Genomic DNA, 14,266 nt, shown 5'->3' with positions numbered 1-14,266 from the left:
TCAGAATATCTGGGGGTGGACCCAAGCCTGAGTACCTGTGACAGTTCCCTAGTGATTTTAAAGTGCAGTCAAGACTAGGAACTACTGTGGCAAACCATCTAGTCTACTTTGCAGAAGCCCAGAGAAGAAAGTAACCACTGGTAAGTATTAAATGGTTAAAAGCTGAATTTACTAGACTGCACTGAAATTTAGGTTATTTGCCAAGTAATCTCCAATTTAAGTAACTTGCACAAGATTCTTTTGACCTACCTCTCAGCTTATTCAAACTCACAAAGCAAGCAGCAAAGTTGCTTAAAAATTTCACCCTTGGAAGCAGGTCTTTGAGATAATGGAATGGAAAATCATTTGGGAACAGATTTCCTGGATGTATTCTGGAATGCAGGCAACCTGCATTTCTCTTGTGGTGCAACTACTTTAGAATGTTCTCTGTGAGGCTTGACAAGGTAATTAAAGACACAACCCCTGAATTCTTGTGTTGAAAGGTCTGGGAATGGTTCTCCACTTTCAACACAGTTTGTTAATTTGGAAGGAAACTGGTTTCTTCCACACACGTCAGAGAAGCTAGGCGTGGGCTTTACTACGAGTGAGCCATCAGACATTTTAGGCGTAGGTATCTTTTCTCCCTTTGTGACACAAGCTTGAAGCTTTGCCAGGAGACCTTCTCCTGGACCCAACACCAAAGTGTGCCAAATGTGTCTTCTGTGCTACCCTCTATCCTCAGTACAACCCTCTCTGGAAATCGCTCTGTCCTATATCTCTTTTCTATTGGACTTAGTATCAACTAGATTCATCTCATCAACAAATTCCTGTATGTGTACATTCAAATTCAAAGTGCTAATAAGGAATTCTAAAGGGATAAATTGCAATTTGGGGTAACATTCTCTTTGTACCCTTCTATCCAACTCTTTCTTTACCAAACACACAAACACATGCGCGCACGCACTCACACAACTTTGTTATCTAATCCAGTGGACCCCAAAAAAGGATGTAATTGGACTCAGCTAGGAAGCCTTTTAAATTATAATTTCCCAGACTCCACTCCCTGATTGTGCGCTTCAACAGGTCCAGAATGGGACCCAATAACCTGCATTTTGGGAAGTTCCCAAAATGCTACTGCTGATCACCCACATTTGGAAACCACTCATCCACTCCCCAAGAGAATGCCAGATTAGGCGGAGAGAGAAGGGAAAGCCAGCCCATAGAGACGCATGGGAGAGACGTTTGGAAGTAGGTGAGGACTTGGGGCACCTCTTCAAGTGCACAGTGCAGTTCTAGCTGACACAACAGCTGTCCAAGCTTGTGCTGTAGATGTGACACAGCTCAGAGCGTGAATGGCCCCGGGGTTTGCGATCTATCACCATCACTATCCAAGTAGTTCTCAGAGATGTCCAGAGACAGGGTTATCTTTGGCCACGATTAAGACTCTCATTTTCCAAAATCTATTCTCCATGTAATAAATAAGAACACATATGCTACATCAGAGGGCCTGCTCCTCAAACAGAAACCTTCGATTAGGAGTTTAGAGCTGGACAAGTGATGGACTGCAAGGAAGAGAGAGTTTTAGTGAAGAAGGTTTACGAGAGGGTTAAAAACACAAAACATGGAGGAGAGGAGACCTCACATTTAAAAACTGGTATAATACAAAAACATTTCCTAAAATGACTGAGCAGGCAAGGGGTAGGATGCTTTGGAACTGTTCTCAGTATCTCTCATTGGCTGCTTTGCCTCACAGATTCTCCTCGTGAAGAAAACACTGCAAGGCAAGAAATATTATGACTTAAATTGCATTCGTAAGATTCTCTGATAAAAAAAATCAATGTGTCAGATCAATTTTTCTTAAACAAGTTCATCATACTCTAGAGTGATCAATAGGGAATGTTCTTTAGCCACTTCCCAGCCTTCCCACTTCAGTAATTGCTAGAATTTCATATCGACAGGTCATAAGATACTCTGAAGGCTGAACTAATCCATTAGCCTGTGGTGCTACAAGACCGGCCCACAACAATAACACTGCATCCCCCCAGGGACGGGGCTGGAATCAAACAGGAGGTAAGCCAGGACATTATGTGTTTGACCCTGGAGGAGCCAGGCTCCTGCTTCTATCTGTAGCCAGAGAAGGAGGAAGAGGAAGAAGAATCAGGAAGTAGGAAGAGAAGAGGACCGAGAAGAGGGGACAGCTGAGGTTGGGGAGGAAGGAAATGTTGAGAGGTCAGCAGCCTGATTATAAATGGTCCCCATCGAAGAGAAAATGCTGTGTGGCCGGGTGAACCACATATGCTGGCCAGCTGCAGTCAAGAGAAAAATCAACTTGAAAAGACTCCAAATGGGAAGCTAAATGATGCTCATCAGTATCATTCTGGTCCTGAACTTTAGCTCATAGTTCTTCTTTAATATTGATGTGAATACTCGTGCCTGGGGCAAAGGAGAAAGGGAGCTTCCCAGAGTGCAGCCAAGGAGAAAGGGGCAGCAAGGATAGGGAAAATGGAGAAACTCTTCTCCTTTGTCAAGAAGTAAAATTATTCATCTTGGAATCACTCTTGGACAGCGGTTCTGTGCATTTATGCAACCCACTAGCTCAGCAGGTTATCATAATACAAAGAGCATCTCAGAGAAATCAAGGCTTGATTCACCATAGAGGGGACTTAGCGTAGGGGGCTGGGTCATACTGCCTTTTGCAGCACAAAGTCTAACTCTGGTAACAGGAAAATAAAATCTGACATTCAGGATGTATTCTAGTAAGAGTCACTGATTTGCTTGCTACAAAGTTGCAGTTTATCTATTAATCAAAGAATTGTTCATTAACTGTCCTACACACCCCAGTTACGTGGGCTTCTCAGAAACCTGCTGGAAAGCAATGTCTGTGGAAAGTAAATTTGCACTTGAGATGGAAATTGTCCACCACATGCTAGCATGGTTAACCTTCAATTTTTATGTGGAAATTAGGTATGCCTTATTAAAACTCAAAAGCCAGGGCTTTACTGCTCTCAAATACAAGCATATGTAGATACCAGTAGTGCGAGCATAGTTCTGAGTGACAGGCTGGCATATATGAGTTGCTGGCTCAGACCTAGCAGAGGATAAACTGACGTGTTCTGTCCTGTCACACGTCGCTTTCTGCATGCAGTAGACATCCAGAAGGACGCTGACCTCCTTGGCAGCTCATACGTTTTTCAGTTTCCATGAAAACCTTATGTAGTGAGTCCATGTGGGCATTTGCTCAGTATATTTCTCAATTAGAGTCCGACATGGACTTCATGCAAATATAATTAATCTGTCCACTCTGAATAGACAGCTGCGGTATCACCTATGTGATTTCTTATATAAGAAGTTAAACACGGGAGAAACGAAATTACAAAGTAATGACTCTGTTTCAATGACATGTTTGTTGAGTATGTTTCTAGATAAACTCATTGACAGAGTTAGATAATATTATGCAGTTAGCAATATATTTATTTGAGCGAATCTACAGTAAATTATGGAAAATTAATACCTTCCTCCTAGAAACAACCACAGTGGCCCATAAAGGGCAGAGAGAGGGTGGCAATATCAACCTGGCTTCCTCCTTCGAGTGACATGGACAAGCTTGCTACCTCAATGTCTGCTATAAAGTCAGGAGCGAATTCCTACACAGGGCAAGACAGGCCGCACTCCAGGCAGGCTTTTGTGCTGCTCCTGTCAAAACCACCGCTGGAATGAGTGACAGATAAGACTGTCCCAGGAAATGAACCTCACACACACCCTGTCCTGAACCAACTTTATCCAAATCACTGGGGAGGTTTTATAAGATACTTATCCCTAAGTTCCACCTCCAGATCCAAGGTGGGCCCTGAAATCTGTACTTTTTAAAGTTCTGCAGGTGACCCTGATGGATAGCCTGCGGTGGGAACCAGTAAGTTCCACCTGGTTCCTTAGGTGACCTAAGCCCTTACTATGCAAAGCATGTATGAATCAGCCGCATGTTAGCATTGCAGAATCTCAGGCATCCCATCTCAGACCTACTGAACCAGAATCTGCACTTGAACAAGATCTCCAGATATTTTGTGTGGATGCTAAAATTCAAGAAGCACTGCTCGACTTTGTTCGCATATCTATTGAGTCACTTGAAGTCATCAGTCCATTGCTCATTGGACTGCCACCACCTTGCTTCACGATGCAACGAAATGCCTTCACTAAGTTAAGCCATCAGATTTTGATAAATTTCAGGAAGAACGGTTCTGTTTCTCAGTAAAACCATTGTTTAAGGTATCATATATTGCTTAAGGCTGTCAAACATCTCTTGCTCTAAAGGTCTATGGAGAAAATTATTTTTTAATTAAAAAAATCTGGAGAGTAATACATGTTTACATACAAAAATACAGATAAGTGGAAAAAATGCAAGCGAATAAAAGTGATCTATAATTCCACCCTTCAAATAAACATACCGTTGATATTTTGTTATAGAGTGTATATTCATACTCTAGGTGTATCATCATAAACATTTTCACATAATGAAAAGTAGTCATTTTCAATATGGTTTTTTATGCCATCTTAAGATTCTACTATATGAACACATATCACTGTATGTAATAGTTGTGTGGAATATTACTATACCACTCTTCCTCAATGTTTACTTCTAGTTACTTCTTTGCTGGTATAAACGATACTGTAATAAACATCCTGAATATCAGCATTTGGATTTGCATATCCCTGAAAATATTTTTTAAATATATAATATCTAAAAAATTGGCTCACCTGAGGAAATGCTAAGCTAACATTTTTCCAGATGAAAATTATAGTGAATTGAGTTTACCTTTGTACTTTCATTGTCATGAAACTCAAAATCACATGTAATGCTCAATTATATTAATTACATTAACCTAGATTTTGTATAAATAGATGTATATGTGCATACTTTTTTTGAAAGTTTTGAAAATGTGCATCTTTAATAAGATACCTCAAATCTTCTAGAGCAGTAGGGGACTTACCAATTTAAATAAAGGTAATTAGTGGATTCAAAAGAAAAGATTCCAAAGCTGGCAGAGTTCCTTTTAATGCATGTCAATAAAATTACATTTTAGGTTAGGAAGATAAAGCCCAGCAAACATACTGTTATTTAAATACCAACAGAAATTTTCCTCACTATTCTGTTGTCAGAGACTTATTTCTTTAGACCTTAAAGCATTCCCCTATAAAATGCTTAAGTCCATGTTAAATTAAAGACAATATGAAATTCAGAGCAAATTGCTGCAAAGGGGAAAGAGGTGACTACAGGAAGATGATGAAAAGGAGCTAAAAGAAGAAACAAAAATGGCCACAGGAAGGCTTTGCCCAGAAGAGAGCAGATTCTCATAGAGTAGCTTATAATACAATGACTTCTAAATGAAACCAAGCTTTAATTCACTATAAATACAGATTACCACACAAGGAGTGTTTCCACTGCAAAGGGAAGTTTAGATTCACTCAGATTTAAATGCAAATAAGTGATGAGATTAAGGGAGGGAAAGGGAAAAGGTGAGAATTACTTTATCGGTTTCCAGATCCAAGATATGCATTTGAGATACTGTCAGACAGATTTGTTTGCTCAGATTCAAAATGATGACGAGGGAGGAATCAAGGAAAAGTAGACAACAGAGCAGTTCCCATAGCAACTCCCAGTGGTTCTTAGGAGACCTGACCCAAAGCCTTGTCTCACCAATAACTAACTTAAGCCCAGAGGATAGAAATTGAAGCCTTTTATAACATTCTCTGCCTTCTCAGGGCCTTCTTGCTTGCAGTTAGTTAATGCTAGGAAAACTTCTAACTCTTCAAGAATGACAAAAGTAGATAACCTGAAACCACAAAATAAACTTGAGACAGACTATTTGATGTGAACCTTGAGAATACATACCTTCCCAGCCTCAGACCTCATGTTACCTCACCACTGAGCCAGAACCGCACTCATGGACAGAAAGCCTCATGGAGCTAGCCCTTTACTGGGACTATTCCTGTTGTAGCTGAGGGAATAAATGGCTTTCACTGGGGGGAGCAATTTAACTCTGGAGCAAATTATTTTTGCAATAAAGCTCAAACAATGGAAAGAATTAATATAAAAACAGGTAAGCAATGAATCCATTTTCAGAGAAGTGAGAACAATTCTGCTTAGCTGTCTTAATGATTTTTTTTTTTTTTTAAACTTTGGGTTTATTTAATTAATTAATTAATTTATTTATGGCTGTGTTGGGTCTTCGTTTCTGTGCGAGGGCTTTCTCTAGTTGCGGCAAGTGGGGGCCACTCTTCATCGCGGTGTGCGGGCCTCTCATTATCGCGGCCTCTCTTGTTGCGGAGCACAGGCTCCAGACGCGCAGGCTCAGTAATTGTGGCTCACGGGCCTAGTTGCTCCGTGGCATGTGGGATCTTCTCAGACCAGGGTTCGAACCCGTGTCCCCTGCATTGGCAGGCAGATTCTCAACCACTGCGCCACCAGGGAAGCCCTGCTTAGCTGTCTTAGAATCGGAATTTTTGAGCTGAATAAAATGGAATAATTCTGTAGTCCACCGGTTCTCAGTGAGTGATCCTTGATGTAGTAGACAGAATAATGGCCCCCAAAGATTTCCATGTCCTAATTCCCAGAACCTGTGAATATTTTTGTTCCATGGCAAGGGGGTATTAAAACTGTAGACAAAATTAAGCTTGCTAATCAGATGATCTTAAAACAAAGAGATTATCTTTGCTAATCCGGGTGGGCCCAATGTAATCACAAGGGCCCTTTAATGTGGAAGAGGGAGGCAGCAGAGGAGGTCAGAGAGAGATTTGAAGGCTCTACACTGTTAGCTTTGAAGATGGAGGAAGGGTCCACATGCCAAGGAATGCAGAGAGTCTCTAGAAGCTGGGAAAGGCAAAGGAATGTATTCTTCTCCAGAGCTTCCATAAGGATCATAGCTCTGCCAACATCTTGACTTTAGGCCAGTGAGAAGCATTTCAAACTTCTGACCTCCAGAATTGTAAGATAATAAATTTGCATTGTTTTAAGCCACTAGGTTTGTGGTGATTTGTTAGAGTAGCAGTAGGAAAGTAATACATCTGGAAACCTGTTAGAAATGCAAATTCTCTGCCTCCACCCCAAACCTACTGAGTCAGAAACTCTGGGGGCGGAGCCCAGCAATGAGCATTTAACAAATAATCCAGGTGATTCTGATGCATGTTAAAGTTTGGGAACTACTGATCTAGTCCAACTCCCTCTGAAACCCAAAATAGTGAAGTAAGATTTGCTAATGTCAGGAGTCTTGTTAGTGGCAGAACTGGAACTAGACCTAGATCTTCTAGTTTGTATATAATTGACTAAAGAATATACATATATATGTGTGTGTGTGTATGTGTGTGTGTGTGTGTATATATATATATATATATATATATATATATATATATATATATATATATATATTTCAGTTATTTTTATGCCCTTGTATGAACGTACTACTATTTAGTCTAGACCTGGGTTTTTTTCATCAATGAAATGAGACTAAGTCTGTTTAACTGACCCCTCAGCACCACTCTGAGCAAAAATTTAGGTAATATGTAAGTGAAAAAGCTTTGAACAGAATAAAATGTTATTCAGAAAAAGGTATGTTTACTAGACTGATTAGTGGTAACATTACAGTGGAATTTTTAGCAGACTGAGGTAACCATTATTTTTGTGTGCCCAGCAAGCTGTTCTATCTTTCTCATACAAATATAACCATTCTCTCCTCACCTTAAAGTATCACCCACAGATATGGGCACATGACCCAACCTAGCCAAATAATACCTTATTCGTCTCCATTGCATTAGGGAGGATCAGATGACCCAACAAGGCCAGACAGTGTCCCTCCCTTGGACCGTCATATGCATGATTAGGCAACAAAGCTCTTTCCACTGTGTTTGTTAAACCCTGCCATTTAGAGGAATTCTATCTGCAGAACAAAGTCAAGCACAGATACAGATGAGAGATGGATGAGTGGGTGGATGGATGAGTGGATGGATGGATGGATGGATGGATGGATGGATGGATGGATGGATGGATGGAGATGGTGGCAAGAGGCGGAGAAAGACATAGGAGTCAAGCGCTTGGTTCAAGTTCTTGAGGCCCCGGGTCCTATGCTGTAACTTCAGTCCGATGAGCTATACCTATTTCCTTCTAAACTATGTAATAAGCCAATAAATTCCCCTTTTTGCTTAAAATGTCTAAACTGAGTTTCTATCACTTGCAGCCCAAAGGGTTCTGAATAACGTAGCATTCTTCTTAAATACAACACTGTTCTTTAACAACAAAATGTTGCCTTTCACACTGACAATTCTCTTCATCAGCACTTCGTAGCAGTTCCAATCTGCACTCCCACCACCCTCGGAGGGAACTCTCTTAGAATCAATTTCCAGGATACTGGGCCTCAGCTGGAAGCCCCCTCACTTGCTACTCTCACCCCTCATGCTCTCACTAGTCTTCCCTTTACTCCTCCTGCATCAAAGTTCCCCCTAGTCAACAGCCTAATAGTATGGCACAAGCCTTGCAACAAGGTTTTCCTCTGTTTCCTTATGACTTCCACATAAGAACATTTTCACAATTCCCAACAATATCTACAAGTATACCTGTTAAATACTCCTAGAAGACTCCTTGAGAATCCAACCCTCATAAAGTTCCTCTGGGCCTTCTAGGTTAAGAGAAGTACTGACAAGAGTCACAGCTTTCCTATGTCATTAGTCCAGATTTGACTCAAGCCAGATGCTACCTGAAGTGACGATGACACTTGGATGATTTTCTATTGTGTGTACAATATGAGATTATGGTTATGTGGTCTACGCTTAGTGGGCAACTGCTCATGCAGCAGGCGTCAGCACAAAGCCTCTCAGCTGAACAGGGGATAGGCTGAATTCAGAAATAACTTTCCTAATTATAGGATAGAAGATATGTCTAGTGGAAGAAAGGGAAAACAGAAAGAAGAAAGGAAAGAAGGAAGAAAAGTAGGAAGCCTTCCACTGGCCAAGCAAAGAAGGAAGGGAATGAGGAAGCCTGGTTCTTTATTTTGGATTCTGACTAAAAGACATCTTTATAGACATGGAACATTTTCAAGAATAATAAAGAGTTTCACATTTTAAGGTAGACACTAGAGAAGGTTAAATTCGCCAAAAATACAGAAAACCAAATATGTCATATAAAATGATGTGATATAACACACCTACCTTCCAGAGTGAAGCAAGCATTTGTCCTAAGTAGTTAGTCAAGATCATGCCACAGAGAAAAAAATTCATACTGAGCTGTCTCCCTCTCTACCCCATGTTCTAGAAGGCAACAAACAATAGCTTTCCCACATCTAGAGAGAACACGTCTTTTTCAGGCAACATCCATTTCCCAGACATGCTCCTTGGGCCTGATGAAAAACTGCATCTACCACATGTCTGGGTTCACCTCAGCAGGCTGCCTCTTCAAGAAGACTTCTTCCATTACAAGCCTGGATTTAAAATATGGTTTCTAAGTCCTGTGGGCTAATTAAGCACAGCTGGGTCTACATCAGCCCCACTCAAGTGTGACGATTAAGCTGGCAAGAAAAAAAATCAATCATCATTCATCACTAAATCCATGTAGTGACTTTTAGAGGTGCTAAATGGGTACAAAGGGCGATGGTGATGCGTTTCATCGAGCGACCAAATGGTTAACGTGAGAGAGAGCACGCACTCCTAGAATGAATAGCCTGAGTGGGAACATCAGATGCGCATGTGTTTACAGAACAAGAAAATCTCGTTAATGTCGGAATAAAGTGCTTATAATTTTCCACACATTGCACTCCCTCCAGTCTTGGTTCACTGCTAGGACCAGGGGGAGATGCTATTGCCACCTGAATGATACCTCTGTTAGACTTTAAGATATCTCTTTTAGAGCGAATATATATATTCACTTGGAAAGTGTTTTCATTGAGCAGACTTTTTTCCATTTATTGGACTATTCCCTACAGCCCTTTGCCTTACGATGCAATGAGTGTTTATGCCTTTTGCGAATATAGGCTTTACCGAAGCATTCACTGGAAAGCAGCCTGGTTTATACCAATCCCATTTAATGTACCAAACCCATCCTCCCTTTTAAGGAAGGTAGCGTAAAGCTTTCAGATTTTCATGTGGAGGACAATTAGCAGTAACATTATTATCGCTTTGTATATTGTTGTTTTGTTTTAGGTTTGCATTCCTGTTTTTAATTCCCTTGTGTTTCACTGGCCAAGTAGGCTGACTTTGGAAGCTGTGGTAATATTTTATTGTGCTCGCAATGAGAATCATTTATCAAATAAAGGATCCCAGTCCCTTGTTTCATCACTGGCCATTAGTTTAGAAGCCATTTGTCCTGTGCCCTGTGATACAAAGTACAGCCAGGGTGTGCCTGTTTCCCCAAAAGGAAGCAAGCCCTGGCGTTCTTTCTGGTGCAAAATGAGTGCAGAGATTACTTTAGGCAACAACACACTACACGCTGCCTCTCCCACACTCCAGCTGAACACAAGTGACAGACAGCACACGGGACTCATTTGCAGGCCAGTTTGAGAAGCAAGAGGTACAATAACAAGCAGACAGCCTTAAGCAGATGAGGCAATTTTCACATCTGCCTTCTGAACCTTAAACGTGTTCACTGTAAACTCAACATGTGAATTGTCCTGTCTTTGGGTCGCTCTCTGAGGATTCTTTGCTGGAGCACCTAGGAAAAGGTGGGCTGTAAATCCCACCTCTTGTCCCCAACCCTGTGCACCTTTTCTTTCCTTTAATCCTAGTGCATAAGCACTCTCCTCAATGAACTTGGGAAGTGCTTTAATAATAATGATAATAATAAGCCTAACATCTAAGGTTAAATTTCCTTCTCTTCTTTCAAAGTCAGAATCGCACAAGAAGAAAACAAGAGACATGCTCCTTTAGTCTCCATTCCCCTTTACCCTTCTGGAAGCGGCAACTTTAGAGACAAGAAGCACGATAAGGAAGGGGGTGGTGACTGAGATGGAGGAAGAGAAGCAACAATGCCAAGAAGACATGAAGAAAGGCAGGCAAGAGAAAAGAGGCAGGAGGGACAGGAAAACAGGCATGAAAAGAAAAGGTCTGGACAAAACATCAAGGAAGCCAAGATGGCTTCTCCACTCCCTCTTCATACCTCCCATCACTCTTAGCAATGTTTCGCGCCCATCCATTCCTACTGTCTGGGGGTACATGCCCTGCTCTCAGAGACCCCATCATACCAAAATATTATGCACTTGGTCATCCACTTGCCAGACTGAATTCTTATGGTCTCTCTGACCCCTCTGTGTCTCCACAGCCTCCAGCATGGTGAGGACGCAGCAAGTACTCAATATATACTTACTGAAAAAAAGCACAGCTAGACGATGAGGACTGGTTGATTACTATGTAGCTTTAGAAAGTTAAATATGAGGATGTTTATATATCCGTAACCTAAATGACAGATTTTCCTGGAAGAAATCATAGATATTTGAAAGGCCCCGGAGTAGACATCATGGTTGTTCAGGCTTTGGGAGGATCTTTGGTTTCCACCAAGGCAATGACCTACCCACCAACCCAAGAAGAAAGGAAGAAAGGCAACAAAAGTGTGACTTGCATATAGTAGGTGGTTAATTCTGGTCCAGGGCACACGCGCACATGCGCGCGTGCACACACACACACCCCACCCAATTCTCACCTATTACTCTATTATACTGGATTGATGTCAGAAATTTTAAACTATGTTTTGAACATCCTGGGACTGCTAAGACCTTAAGCTGGCAGGCATATCGTATGAATTCATGGTTCCTGGGCCTGTTTTGACAAAGAGCAGGGAAGAGAATGGCAGTTACTATCGATCTAATTGGGAGTCATAGAGTAATAGGTTAGGACTCAGATAGGAAAAGAAAAATGTTCAGATGCCCTTCAGGCAAGCCGTCCAGGTGTGATCTTCTAGACTAGAAAACCATTGGCTGATTAAAGCAGACACTTACCCAAAACCTGTGAAGCTGACACTTGCTCAATCACTCAGAACGGCTGTTTTAAGTCTCATGAACAAGACGCCCCTGTGTTTCTGGCAATGCAGGTGACCCACCTGAAGACGGCCAGCTGTGTCAAAAACCCACTTTGCCATCTGAACGCATGTTCCCCATCAGCACGTTTTGCCAACAAGCTCCTCTCCCAGGGCCTAGGCCTGGCACAGAGTAAGCAGATGCCGAGAGGAAGGAAGTGTAGGCAGTGGGTGAGCAAAAGCAGGAGAGAGGGATCATGGACGTCAGCCAGGCTGGGTTTCCAGAATGAAACACCACCAAGATCCCAGCATTCAAAAGAGGGAAAGCACAGATAAAAAACAGATACGCACATGCACACGCACACACACACGCACACGCACACACACACACGCACACGCAGCCACACACGGAGAGAATAAGAACAGCTCAAGACTAAAAAGAACTCTTCAGTGGGCACAGGTGGCCAGTAGCAAAGTCAACTGAGGCCTGCGATAGGAAAGCAAAGCCTCCAGGGATGCGTGACCAGAGGCAAAGTTCTGACCACTGGCAACTCCAGCTCTCAGCTAGTGGAAGAACCTATTGACTAGCAAGTGGAGGGACAGGGTAGCCCGGCTGGGGCATCCAGTCCTGATGCTATTTTTTAAAAATCCACCCTCTCAGTGCCTTCTTTGGTGAGTGCTGCAGGGTGCTGGCCACTGACGCGGATGCTCAGCTAGACAAGTGTAACCCTTCGCACAGTATTTGGCAGTAAGGGGCTCATGTGACAAGATACCCAAGCTAGGGTGAGACACAGCCTCCCGTAAGCAGAATTTACAATGGAATCATAGGAGAACCTGTTCCACCAGTTGTGTCTCCAGCCACCCACTCTGAGAAAATAAAAGGGGAAAAAAGTAGAGAGAGAGGATTGGTGAAGGGTTCTTTTAGAAGAAGGCTGTGCTCACAGTGACCCCCCACCATAAGCAGAGCCCCACTGCACAACCTGGGGCACCATTCTGATTGCATTCTATGTGTTCTAGGTGTTCCGGAGTTCCAGAAGCTTCTGAATACATAGACTGAAATATGAATGCTGCCCCACAGAACTATGCAAAGCCACAGTCTGGTCCCACCACACTACATGTCCCTGAGGGGAAGAGGTGGGGAAAGCCACCCTCTCTACACATGTCTAGTGAGGGAATCTGCAAGGGTTCACTTCAAAGAGCTTCGAAATGGATTGCCTGTCGCCGAGACACAAAAAGAATTGGTGCTTGATCCATCCCCGAGAAAGACAAAGCGGACTGTGGACCGGGGACTGACTCCAGCCCACAAAAAGAAGGCTGAGGGAGGAGGTGACTGTTTTGACGGCGAAGGGAGAAGTGCACGGCCATGTGGAGGCATCTGCAACCCGGCGTTCATTTCAGCAAGTGGGAGGCTGGGAAGCATGTGTTTCATGTCGGCCGAAAGTGGGTCATTTAGGACAGCAAGGCACACAGGAATTTCTTTTTTCTTTTTTTAAATAAATTTATTTATTTATTTTTGGCTGCACTGGGTTTTCATTGCTGCGCACAGGCTTTCTCTAGTTGTGGCGAGTGGGGGCTACTGTTTGTTGTGGTGCGTGGGCTTCTCAATGCAGTGGCTTCTCTTTCTGCGGAGCACGGGCTCTAGGTGCGTGGGCTTCAGTAGTTGTGGCACGTGGGCTCAGTAGTTGTGGCTCACGGGCTCCAGAGCACAGGCTCAATAGTTGTGGCGCACGGGCTTAGTTGCTCCACGGCATGTGGGATCTTCCCGGACCAGGGCTCGAACTCGTGTCCCCTGCATTGGCAGGCGGATTCTTAACCACTGCACCACCAGGGAAGTCCCCAAGCCACAAAGAAATTTCTTAAGGCCACTCAGAATAAAAAAAAAGCATCATTCCAGGCCCAGAAAGCCCTACACGAGAGGGGCAGCAAAGAGCCTCCAAAATTCCTGCAAAATGCCCACAACACAGCCAGCTGGGACCCTCTGCAGGCCCAGAGAGAAGAAGCCACCAGCCAAGTAAGAACTGTCCTACTCCTTACATCTCCTTGCTATCCACCCCTCTCACCCCCAGTAAAACAGAAGCTAGCTCAGGGGAGAAAGAAGGTGAGCCTGGAGAGAAGAGCAGGAAAGCCAAGAGGCTCCCCTTCACCACTGAAGGCCTAGCTGGGGAGGAAGGGATTTTAAATTGTATCAGTTTGCTGCTACGTGACAAATTACCACAATCTTAGCAGCTTAAAACAACAGCCACTTACTACCTATCAGTTCTGGAGGTCAGAAGTCCAGCATGGCTCATCTGGGTTCTCCGATTA

Source organism: Balaenoptera physalus (assembly GCF_965194825.1).
Source record: "Balaenoptera physalus genome assembly, chromosome: 7".
NCBI classification, from domain to species: domain Eukaryota; kingdom Metazoa; phylum Chordata; class Mammalia; order Artiodactyla; family Balaenopteridae; genus Balaenoptera; species Balaenoptera physalus.
This window is presented reverse-complemented; position numbering follows the sequence as displayed.